General features: G+C 47.8%; 2 protein-coding genes across 2 annotated transcripts in view; one reads left to right on the plus strand and one right to left on the minus strand.

Annotated features, from left to right (window-relative positions):
* The window catches only part of LOC119596177, a 58,890-nt gene extending 52,146 nt beyond the window's left edge, over positions 1–6,744 (minus strand). The window contains exon 1 of the mRNA XM_037945355.1: positions 6,273–6,744. The gene's annotated coding sequence lies outside the window, so the exon portion shown is untranslated. The remainder of the gene's footprint in view (positions 1–6,272) is intronic.
* The window catches only part of LOC119596388 (metaxin-2-like), a 92,215-nt gene that overhangs the window by 27,999 nt on the left and 51,716 nt on the right, over positions 1–12,500 (plus strand). The gene's annotated exons all lie outside the window — the stretch shown is intronic.

The raw sequence follows: 12,500 nt of genomic DNA on the forward strand, positions 1-12,500 counted from the left end.
GAAGGGGAGGAAGGGTCAGGTGGAGGGGAGGGGGATGGGAGGACGGGACGGGGAGGGAGAGGGGGAGGGAGAGGGGGAAGGGGGAATGGCAATGCGGGTGGTGCACTAACAGTCCTGGAATGCGAGTAATTACATCTCCGTAATCACGCAAGCGGATGCCGAGCGAATAATCGCTTAAACCTGCGGAACGAGGGAGGGGGGGAGAGGGAAGAGAGTGGAGGGGAAGGGGAGAGAGTGAGAGTAGGAGGGGGAAGGGGAGGGAAGAGAGAGGAGGGGGTAAGAATAGGAGGGGGGAGGGGAGGGGGTGTGAGTAGGAGGGGGGAGGGGAGGGAAGAGGGGAAGGGGGAAGGGGAGGGAGGGATGGAAGAGAGAGGACGGTGAGGGGAAGGAAAGGGAAGGAAGGGAAGGGGAGGGGAGAGAAGGGGGAGAGGAGAGTGGAGGAGGGGAGGGGGGAGAAAGGAGGCGGAGAGAAGAGAAGAGAAGATAGACAGGAGGGGGAAGGTGGGAGGATTATCTCCGTGATTTAATTGGCTGTGTTACTGAGAGGTGTGTGTTTGTCAGGGATTTCGCGCGGATGAGAGAGAGAGTGCGTGAGTGAGTGAGTGCGTGCGTGCGTGCGTGCGTGCGTGCGTGCGTAGGTACATGTGTGCGCGTGCGTTTGTGTGTATGTGAGGTTTTGTGTAACACAGCGAGAGCTAGAGTCAGAACTGAAGTCGAACCGAAGCCAGAGCCAAAGAGCTAGAGCCAGATCTTCCCCAAAGCCCAAGAGCTAGAGCCATTCCAGAGCGATATGGCTAGAGTCAAAGAGCAAGAGCCAGACTAAAGCCAGAACTAAACCAGAGCCATAGAGCCTAAGAGTCAGACCATCACCAGAGCCACAGAGCTAGAGCCATCCCATCACCAGAGCCACAGAGCTAGAGCCATCCCATCACCAGAGCCACAGAGCTAGAGCCATCCCATCACCAGAGCCATTCCAGAGCCCGGCACGGCAGCCGCCAGCTCCCCCGGGTGCGGAGACGAGTCTGTGGCACGGAATTGTGTATGCAAACAGGGCTGTCGACCCTCCCAGGACAAAGCACCCGCGTGACGAGAGTAAATAAGGCTCAAATTCCCGCGCGTGATCCGTGTGAGGCAGTCAGCCGTTTGCGGATTTAAGAGCAGCTCGTATAAATGAATGAATAAATGAGTAAATAAGTGAATAAATGAAAAGGTAGATAGATAGATAGATAGATAGGTAGTTAAACAAATGAATACATTAGTAAATTGATGGATAGATGGATAGATAAACTCTCAAAGAAACAGTGATACATGTTACTGACGTTCGCAGGTTTCTCCGTTTTGTAAAGTGCGCTCTTAAATTGCATGTAATGTTTCAAAATCTCCAGTAAACAACAGAGGAGGAGGAGGAGGGGGGGAGAGAGGAGGAGGAGGAGGAGGAGAAGGAGGAGGGAGGGGGAGGGGGAGGTGAAGGAGAAGAAGAAAGAGGAGGGAGGGGGAGGGGGAGGAGGAGAAGAAGAAAGAGGAGGGAGGGGGAGGGGGAGGAGAAGGAGAAGAAGAAAGAGGAGGGAGAAAGAGGAGAGGAAAGAGAAGAAAAAGAAGAAAAAAAAAGAGTAAGAAAGAGGAGAAGAAGAAGAAGAAGAAGAAGAAGAAGAAGAAGAAGAAGAAGAAGAAGAAACGAAACGAAACGAAACGAAACGAAACGAAAGAGAAAGGCAGATAGACACAAAACATTATTCTCGCACTTTGCCTGATATCCCACGTGTTAAAAGATACACATTTTAGTCTTTGAAGTTTCGGCGAACGATGATGCAATCGCGAGACCTTCCTGCAACCAATGGCGAAGAAGGTCAGTGAGCGTCTGTGGCGTGACTGACTCGAACAAAGGTCAGTTGTTACTTCCTGATATAGTATGACTGCAAAGAATTTGTTGCATGACGCTTCGGTGTGATGAAAAGATAGCTTGTTTGGCTTGTATTTAGGTTTTACAAATATGTTTATTCAAAGGCTGATGCTGTGTTTGTTAGTTTTTTTTTTTCTATTTCGTATGGATATGTGAATATATGAATATATTTGTATATTTATTAATTGGCTACCGATGTATTTATATCTATTTTATCTTTCCGTTGCACAGATGTATTTACTCAGGCTTATCAAATAATTGGCATCAATTATACGATTATAATACCGACCAGCTGTTATCAACGGTTGAATTCATAAAATAACAAAAACAAAATAAAATCCCCACACATAATCGACGCTCATATATATGCAAATAAACGGAACACCAGCAGCACTGACAGACCATTAGGTTTTAACTATACAAACGATGCAAACTACATTCGCGACGGTGACTTACAAACTAACGACGCAAACTACGCTGATTTCACTGATTACGCTAACCACACTAACTACGACAAGGACTCTATGCTAAGGACGCTAACGGTGGTAACGACGCTAATTACACTAACGGCGCTAATTACGCTAACTACGCTAACGATATTAAGGACGCTAAACACGCCAACAACGCTGATTATACTAACTACACTAATGGTGGTAACTACACAAACTACGCAATCCATAACCACTTATACCACACAAACCATGATAACCACATACTCTACGAACCACACAAATCCCAGTAACCACACAAACAACACTAACCACACTCACCACAGGAAAAAAAACTACGCATAAACCACACTAACCGACCCCACATATCAGCTGAGGTGAAAGGACGTTCAAATGACAAAGGGAAAAATCTGATTTATGTGGCATATGTATGTATATAAAAAAAAAGTGAGTTTAGAACGGTCTCCTCATATGTTGCTGCCGCATAACGATGCCTCAGCTTGGGGCAGGGGGGAGGGGGAGGCTTTATGTGGCTCTGTTTTTTTTTTTTTTTTTTTTTTTTTTTTTTTTTTTTCAGTAAGGGATTTTATTTATTTATTTATTTTTATTTAGGTTTAGTTATTTGTGGTTGGTTATTATGATTGTCATCATCATCATCATCATCATCATCATCATTATCATTATCATTATCATTATCATTATCATTATCATCATCATCATCATCATCATCATCATCATCATCATCATCATCATCATCATCATCATCATCATCATCATCATCATCATCATCATCATCATCATCATCATCATCATCATGACTATTGACTCTGTTCTGTTGGTATTCGTTCGTGTTCGTCTCTTTTCAGTCTTTCAGCGATGTCCTAAATCTATATCATTTCGATTTATCAGCATTTCTTTTTTTATTCTCTTTCTGTTTACATTCGCAATTTTTATTCACTTCTGGATCGTCTTTGTTTACACCGTCATCCGTCGTATCCGACTGGAATTGGCATCAGCCCGTATGTCAGGTGTCCTTAAGAGCGGTTTTAGCGTAACTTTTTACATTAACCGCAGTTCCGAGAAGTTTTAAATCGCACCCATAAGGAAGAGGAAGTTTAAGCACACGCGGCCCCATCTGTCTGGATTAAAGTGTGCGTGTGCATATGTGTGTGTGTGTGTGTGTGTGTGTGTGTGTGTGTGTGTGTGTGTGTGTGTGTGTGTGTGTGTGTGTGTGTGTGTGTGTGTGTGTGCGTGTGTGCGTGTGTGTGTGTGTGTGTGCGCGCGCGCGCGTGCGTGCGTCTGTTTTTGAGTTTGTGTGTGTCTTTGTGTGTATTTAACTTCTGGCTGTGTTTGTCACTGTCTACGTCTGTGTGTCTGTGCAAGTGTGTGTAATAGTGTACACGCCTATGCCAATGTGTACATGTGTGTGTACGTATGTGTCTGTATCTCAGGAGGTAAAGGCAGGAAGAACGGTTGAGTAAATGTTCGCTTACACATAAACTACATAGAAAAAACAGACATAAAAATGTTGTGTGTGTGTATGTGTGTAAAGGAGGATAGAGAGGGGGAAAAAGCGAGAGAAGGAGAGGCAGAGAGAAGACGCGGGAAGAGTGAGAGAAGGAGAGGAAGGGAGAAAACGCGTGAAAATAGTGAGAGAAGGAGAGGCAGAGAGAAGACGCGGGAAGAGTGAGAGAAGGAGAGGAAGAGAGAAGATGCGGGAAAGGAGTGAGAGAAGGAGAGGCAGAGAGAAGACACGGGAAAAGAGAAAAGGGGGATCCTCCGCGCATGTTCGTCTCTCCACCTCTATACGTAGGTGTAGGTGGAGGTGGAGGAGGCGTGTGAAGGTGGAGGCGTATATAGGGGGCGGTGGAAAGGAAGGTGGAGAGGAAGATAAAGATAAAGTAGGAGGAGGGGAAGGAGATGATGGCGAAGATGGAGATGGAGATGGAGTAGGAGAAGAAGATGGAGGAGGAGGAGGTGGAGAAGATGGAGATGGAGATGGAGATGGAAGAGGATGAGAAGAAGAAGATGAAGAAGAAAGAGGAGAAAGAGGAGGTGGAAGCAGAGAAGACGGAGGATGTAGATATGGGGAATTGAAACCAAAAGAGGTGAAGGTTGAGGAGTTGAAGGTGGAGATCAATATAGGGGCGAAGTGGAGGAGGAGATAAAGGTGGAAGCGGACGTAGAAGGTGATACAGAAGAGCGGGTGTACACGGTAACCGCAAGTAATAGCTCGGGCGACGGCGGTCAGGCGATTAAAGGCGACAGATCGTTGGCGTGAGGGGGTGGGCGGGGGAGGGGGGGAGAAGGGGGAGGGGCATGTTGCATAGATAGGTGCTAGCAACTTTTTTTTTCTCTCTCTCTCTTTCTCTTTCTCTTCTCTTCCATTTCTCTATCTTTCTCTCTTTCTCTTTCTCTTTCTCTCACTCTCTCGCTCTCTCTCTCTCTCTCTCTCTCTCTCTCTCTCTCTCTCTCTCTCTCTCTCTCTCTCTCTCTCTCTCTCTCTCTCTCTCTCTCTCTCTCTCTCTCTCTCTCTCTCTCCCCTCTCTTCTCTCTCTCTCTCTCTCTCTCTCTCTCGGTAGTGCTCCGTGGCATTGATCAGTCAATGACCTTTATGTGAAAGGAAAGAGGGGGAGGAGGGGGGTGGGGGGTGAAGTAGACGGAGTAAATCTATGCGAATACGAGTGACCCACATTTCCTTTTGTTGTGAATGGGATTTATTTGTCGGCGATGTTATGTGAATGCGTCTGTGTGCGTGTGTATGTGTGTTTGGTTGTGAATGCGCATTTACTGCATGTATGCATGGGTGTATTTATTATTTTTATGCATATATGTCCATAGATTAGATATATATTAGAGGCGCGCGCGCATGAAAACGCACACGCACATACGCACACGCACATACGCACACGCACATACGCACACGCACATACGCACACGCACACGCACACGCACATACGCGCACGCACATACGCACACGCACATACGCACACGCACATACGCGCACGCACATACGCACACGCACATACGCACACACACACACACACACACACACACACACACACACACACACACACAAATATACACATATACGTCTATACACATGTATGTGAACATGCATGTGTATCCATTATTTTTTTTTATAGCGGGGATTTTTTCTACCTTCTCTGTTTCCTCTATTATCACCCATACGACTTGTTCCCGTATTCGTAATCTCCTGCACCCAATAATTACCTCTTTTTCTCTTTGAGTTACGAGATCCTCTCTCTCTCTCTCTCTCTCTCTCTCTCTCTCTCTCTCTCTCTCTCTCTCTCTCTCTCTCTCTCTCTCTCTCTCTCTCTCTCTCTCTCTCTCTCTCTCTCTCTCTCTCTCTCTCTCGCTCTCTCTCTCTCTCTCCTCTCTCTCCTCCTCTCTCTCCTCTCTCTCTCTCTCCTCTTCTCTCTCTCCTCTCTCTCTCCCTTTCTCTCTCTCTTTCTCTCCTCTCTCTCTCTCTCTCTCTCTCTCTCTCTCTCCTCTCTCTCTCTCTCTCTCTCTCTCTCTCTCTCTCTCTCCTCTCTCTCTCTTCTCTCTCTCTCTCTCTCTCTCTCTCTCTCCTCTCTCCCCTCTCTCTCTCTCTCTCTTCTCTCTCTCTCTCTCTCTCTCTCTCTCTCTCTCCCTCTCTCTCTCTCTCTCTCTCACTCTGAAATTTCCTCACTTATTCTAGTTACCCCCCCCCCCCCAATTCGCAAATCCCCTTCTTGACCCGAAAAAAGAAAACGAATTGTCACTTTCTCTATTTTCTCTTCCTATTTCTCTAGTCTCTTCATTAAGATTTTTTTATTTTTTTATTATTAGGGATACCTTTTTTTTTGTATATATTCCTTTTGTATTTATTGATCAGCTGGCTTTTTACTTAGGGGGGGAGGGGGGAAGACAATACCTACCTTCCTTTACACAGGAACCATAAGGTTGGAAATCTATTGCCGCTGTGTGGGGGACTCGCCCTTACTGCGGCGGGGATGCCTCTTTGGCGATGGTGTGCAGGCTCACTTTTCTCGTTATATCATGGAGGCTCCTTTTTTATTTGTTTGTTTGTTTTCCTTTGCTTTTGAATTTGGCGGTATCGATTTTTAAAAATTTCTATTGATAATTAGTTTTTTTTTTTTCCTTTTTTTTTTTGCTTTAATATTTATTTCAAAGTGTTAGGATTTATATATACATGTGTGTGTGTGTATCCTTTCCTTTTCTTTTTATTTTCTCTTCTTTGTATATCCTTTCCTTTTCTTTTTATTTTCTCTTTCACGTCGTACTATGTCATCTGTCTAGACCTCGAGGGCAGGAGAGGGGAAGAGGAGAGGGAGAGAGAGGGGAAGAGGAGAGGGAGAGAGAGGGGAAGAGGAGAGGGAGAGAGAGGGGAAGAGGGAAGGAGAGGGAGAGAGAGGGGAAGAGGAGAGGGAGAGAGAGGGAGGAGAGGAGAGGGAGAGAAAAGGGGAGGAGAGGAGAGAGTGGAAGAGGAGAGGGAGAGAGAGGGGAAGAGGAGAGATCGGAGAGAGAGGGGGGAAGGAGAGATAAGAGAGAGAGGGGAAGAGCAGAGACATGAAAGGACATCAGCAGATAAGAAAAGGGGAGAAGAGAAGGAGATACGATAAGGAAGAGAGGGGAGAGAGACGGTGGGACGAGGGGAGAGGGTAGAGAGGGGAGATATGAGAGAGAGAGGGGAGGGGAGAGGAAAAGCGAGCACGGAATGAGAAGGGGAAAGGTGGGAGGAGGGAGGGAGAGGAAGGTGAGGGAGGGAGAGAGGGAGAGGAAGCAAGAGATAGCGAGCCGTCCGCACTGGCGCTTATGACACTAACGAGATCAGAGCTGAGTGCCCGTCACGGTAAGTGCCATTTCGGATGTCTGGGCAGGATGGCACTCTCGGCAAGTGCCAGGCCTTTTGTCTCTGCTTTTGATGATGCTGATGGTTTCGATGGCACTGTATGCTCGTATATAATGGCACTATACGCACTCCGCAATTGCTTTCGTTCTTTCCGCCGATGCCGATATTGTGGCACTCTCGTATGTCAGTTTATTCAGTATAGTGCTATTTTTGTGTTAAACGAATAGCTGTTCGGAAGCACACCAGTTGACACGAGGCACTGAATAAGGAGGAGGAGGAGAGGGAGAAATGGAAGAGGATGGGAAAGGGGGGTGGGGTAGGGTGAAGAGAGTAATGGCGGGGGTATGGGAGGAAGTGGAGAGGGGGGGGGGACCCGTGACGTCACTTGGTCTCACACACGAGGCGATCGAGGCCTGTTGTTTGGCACTTCCCTTGGCACCTGTCGGCTAGAGTGCCATGTGGCGAGGGAGACGCAGAGAGCGGCGGCAACCACACCACGTTGGCCACCAGCTGTGAGCAGACTGGCTCCCTTGCCTTGTAACGGCCCCGCCCTGCCTTCCTGCCTGCTTGCCTGCTTGCCTGCTGGTCTCGCTGTTTTGTCTGCGGGCTACCTCGTCACGTTGTCTGCTGCGTTCGTGTCTGTTGACTTTGTCTGTCTTGTTTCGTCTGCTCTGTTGGTTTGTCTGTGATGTCCTTGTGCTTTGGATGCTGAACTGCCTGTGGGGATTGCTCGCATCCCGCCTGTCTGTTCGTCTGTCTGATGGCCTGTTTGTTTGTTTGCCATCAGTATGCTTGTTTGTGTCTTACTTGCGCTTTTGTAATCGATTATTTGTTTGTGCCTTCTGCTTGCTCCTTTGTCTCTGTTTCCCGACTGAGCCACTTTCTGCTTGCATGAGTGCTTGCTTCCCGTTTGCCATCTTATCGTTTACTCTGTCACAAGCATTCTTACTAAATTCTCTTCTTCTCTTTCGTGTGTTTTCCTGTCTTTCCTCTCTCTGTTCTATTTTGCTTCCTTCTCTCTCTGTGTCTTTCTTCTATCTCTCTTTTTCCTTTTTTTCCCTCTCTTCTCTATTCCTCCTTTTCCTTCCCTCAACCTTACTTAGGCTTCCCTTCCTTTCTCCTTTTCTCCTCTATCTCTTTTTCTCATCCTTCCTCTCTCTTTCTGTCCGTTCCTCCTCCATTCACCCCTTCCCTCCCTCCCTCCCTCCTCACTCCTTCCCTCCATCTCTCCTCAATTCCCCCCCCCCCTGTCTCTCTCCCCTCTCCCATTATCCCTCCTTCCCTCCTTCCTCCTTCACCCTCCTTCTCCCCCTCCTCCCTGTCTCTCCCCCTCCCTCCCTCCTCCCTCCTCCCTCCCTCCCTCCCTCCCTCCCTCCCTCCCTCCCTGTCTCTTCCCCTCCCTCCCTTCTTTCTTCCCTCCCTCCCTCTTCCCTCCCTCCCTCCCTCCCTCCCTCCCTCCTTCCTTTCTTCCTTGATCCTATCACTTAGCGTGGCGTGCGTGCGTGCGTGCGTGCGTGCGTGAGGTGTGCAGGTTGCGGGAGACAATAAGATTATCAATCGAAAAGATGGATGAGGTTGACTAGCCAACAATCCCCCCCCCCCCCCCATTTTCCCTTTCCCCCCCTAGCAACATCCCCTTCCCAAATTCCCCCCTCTAGCCCCCCCCCCCCCCCCCCCCCGTTTCCCCTACACGTGCGCGCAGACACGTGGATACACAGTCTTAGGAACAAGATCAGTAAATACAGCATTTTCTGGAGGTACATGTGAAGGCGTGGGCGCACGTGTGCACACTCAGGAGTCTATTCGAGTTATATAGACCTTGTGCACACTTGTTCACGCACGCACGAACTCTCGCGCTCGTGCACGCAGGTGCGGAAGCACGCGGAAACGTCACGCACGCACGCACCCACGCACGCACTCACACACGTCGGGCACTCACAAAGAATAAGCAAATGAATAGAGGAATTAAAGAACAGACAATAATCTAAATTCTTCTGGTTCTTATCCTTTCCTCTTCTCGTCTTCGCTTCTTCGTCTCCTTTCTTTACCTCAGTCGCTGTTTCTCACTTTTATTCTAATTCTCCTTATTCATTTCTTCTTTGCTTAACCTTCCTTTCTTTTCGACCTCTCTCATAGTCCCTTTCCTTCCTCTACTTTCTTTTCTCATTTCTATCATTTCTGTTCTCTCTCTCTCTCTCATTCCGTCTCTCTCTCTCTCTCTCATTCTGTCTCTCTCTCTCTCTCATTCTGTTTGTCTCTCTCTCTCATTCTGTCTCTCTCTCTCTCGCTCTCTCTCTCTCTCTCTCTCTCATCTCTCTCTCTCTCCTCCTCTCTCTCTCTCTCTCTCTCTCTCTCTCTCTCTCTCTCTCTCTCTCTCTCTCTCTCTCTCTCTCTCTCTCTCTCTCTCATTCCCTCCCCCTCCTCCCTACCCCCCCCTTTAATTTTTATCCTCCATTTAAATTTATCTTTATTCTCATCATCCTTTTTCTCTCTCTCTCATCTCCTATTCGGCAATATCGGCAAAATGAAGGAGATGGAGCAGCGTTGGAGGGGCAGAGAGTCAGGCGAAACGACCTTCGATATATATACGATGTTTTTTTTCTTAAGGGGTAGGGGTGGTGGTGGTGGGGGGAGGTAGGGTGAACTTGCAATGTGTGCAATATGAATGTGATTTTTTTTTTGAGGGGGTTGGAGCGGATGAGTTAGGGCTATCTTGCAATATGAACGTTATTTTTTTTATTATTCACTTCCTTGTCTTGATGAATTGTGTTGCAGAGAGGAGAGGAGAGAGAAGAGAGAGGAAAGAGAGGAGAGAAGAGAGAAGGGGAAAGGGAGAAAGGAACGGGAAGGAGGGAGGGAGTAGGGAAGAAAAGAAAGTTAGAAAAAAGAGGAAAAGAATGGGAAACAAAGGAGAGAGGGAAGGAATGAACGAAAAGAAAGATAGAAAGAAAGAAAGAGAGAAAGGAAAAAAAGAGGGAAGGAATGAACGAAAGAAATAAGGATGGGGGGAAAAAAGAAAGAAAAGGAAAAAAAAAAAGGGGGAAGGAATAAACGAAAAATGGGGAAGGAAAAAAGGGAAGGAGGGGGAAATGAGAGGGGCGATTTGGGGAAAAGGGAAGGAAGAGAGAAAACCGGGGGAAAAGGGGAAAGAGGCCAAAATTTCAGGGGGAGGGAAGGGAAGCGAAGTAAAACGGAAAATAGAGAGAGAGAGAGAGAGACGAGAAGGAGAGAGAGAGAAGAGAGAGAGAGAGAAGAGAGAGAGAGGGAAAAAGAACAAAGAAACAAAGAAAGAGGATGGAACAAAACCCTAAAATTTCCCAGGAAGAAAGAGAGAGAGAGGAGAGAGGGGAGAGGGGGGGGGAGAGACATAGAGAGAGAGAAAAGAGAAGAGAAGAGAGAGAGAGAGGGGAGCAAAGGGGGCCCCTAAATGGCGTGACAGCACAAGTCAAAAACTCGTAAACCCCCCTTTTTCCCAAAGGCAATGTTTTTTTTGGGGCCAAAAATGACCGTAATTTCAGAGTTTCCGGGTCCTTTAAATCCCCCCGCTTTTCACATCATGCAAAAAAGAGTGCGAGTTTTTTCATGGGTTTTTGTTATAAAATGGGGGCCTGGCCCGTGTGAGTGGCTGGCCGGCCCGCGGGGGGTCTTGTCATCCCACTCTCTGGTCCCCTCTCTCGCTCTCGCTCTCTCTCTCTCTCCCCCCCACCCCCCTCCTTCCCCTCTCTCTCTCCTCTTCTCTCTCTCTCCTCTCTCCTCTCCCCCGCCTCTCTTCTCTCTCTTTTCTCTTCCCTTTTTTCTCTTTCTCTTTTTTTTCTTCCCCTTTCTTTCCCTTTTTTTCCTTTCCCCTTTTCTCTCTCTCTCTCTTCTCCTCTCTCCCTCTCTCTCTCCCTTCTCTCCCCTCCCTCCCCTTTTTCCTCGATCTCTCCCCTCTCCTTTCCCCTCCTCTCTCTCTCCCTCTCCCCTCTCTCTCTGCTTTTCTCTCCGTACCTCTCCTTCGCTCTCTCTCTCTCTCTCTTCCCCCTCCTCTCTCTTCCCCTCTTTCTCTCTCTCGTCCCCTCTCTCTGTCTCTTTTTTTCCCTCTTCCCCTTCCTCTGTCCTTTTCTCCCCTCTCTGTTTTCTCTCTCTCTCTCTCTTGTCCTCTCTCTCTCCCCCTCTCTCTCTCTCTCTCCTTCTCTCCTCTCTCTCTCTCTCTCTCCCCCCTTCCTTTTCTCTTCTCTCCTTTTCTTTTCTCTCCTCTCTCCCCCTTTTCTCTTCCTTTTTCTCTTTTCTCTCCTTCTCTCCTTTTCCCTCTTCTCTCTTTTCCCTCTCCTCTTCTCTCGTTTCTCTTCTCTCTCCACTCTCTCTCCCCTCTCCCTCCCCTCTTTTCTCCCCTCTCCCTCTCTCTCATTCCCCCCTTTCCCCTTCCCCTCCCCTTCTTCCCTTCTCCCCCTTTTTCCCCTTTTCCTTTTTTTCCTTTTTCTCCCCTTTGCAGGTGTCATGCCCGGCACGCTATCTGACACTCATGACACAGACGGAGTGGGGGGAGTGAGAAGGGTGTCAAGTATGGTGGAAAATTTTATTTATATTTTAAAGGGGGGAGGGGGAAATAAAAGGGCGGAGCGGGAAAACGTTTTGTGAGCATGACAAGAAAAGAAAAGGGGAAGTCAGAGAAGGAAGGAAGAAGAAAAGAGAAAGAGAAGGGGAGAAAAAAAAGAGGGGAGAAGAGAGAAAGAGAAGAGAAGAGACATGAAGAAAGAGTTTAAAAAAAGAGAGAAAAGAGACTAAGAAAGGAGAGAGGGGAAAAATTAGAGGGGAAGGAGTAGTGTGGTTTGGGGGGAGTGGGATTGAATTAGAGATTTAATGAATGAGAGGGAGAGAAGAATGAGAGGACAAGAGCGAGAAAAAATGAGAGGGCAAGAGCGAGAGAGAGTGAGAGGGCAAGAGCGGAAAAAAGGAGGGCAAAGCGAGAGAGAGTGAGAGGGGGAAAGGGGGAAAAGAAATGAAGGGCAAAAGCCCAGAAGAATAGAGGGCAAGAGCGAGAGAGAGTGAAGGGGGGAAAGGGGGAGAGAGAATGAGAGGGCAAGAGCGAGAGAGAATGAGAGGGCAAGAGCGAGAGAGAATGAGAGGGCAAGAGCGAGAGAGAATGAGAGGGCAAGAGCGAGAGAGAATGAGAGGGCAAGAGCGAGAGAGAATGAGAGGGCAAGAGCGAGAGGGAATGAGAGGGCAAGAGCGAGAGGAAAAATACATCATGGTCATAACAAACGCGCTTATGATTAATTAACATCCCACTATGCTGCTATCCGTGACTGAAATG

This window comes from Penaeus monodon, chromosome 37, assembly GCF_015228065.2.
Source record: "Penaeus monodon isolate SGIC_2016 chromosome 37, NSTDA_Pmon_1, whole genome shotgun sequence".
NCBI classification, from domain to species: Eukaryota; Metazoa; Arthropoda; class Malacostraca; order Decapoda; family Penaeidae; genus Penaeus; species Penaeus monodon.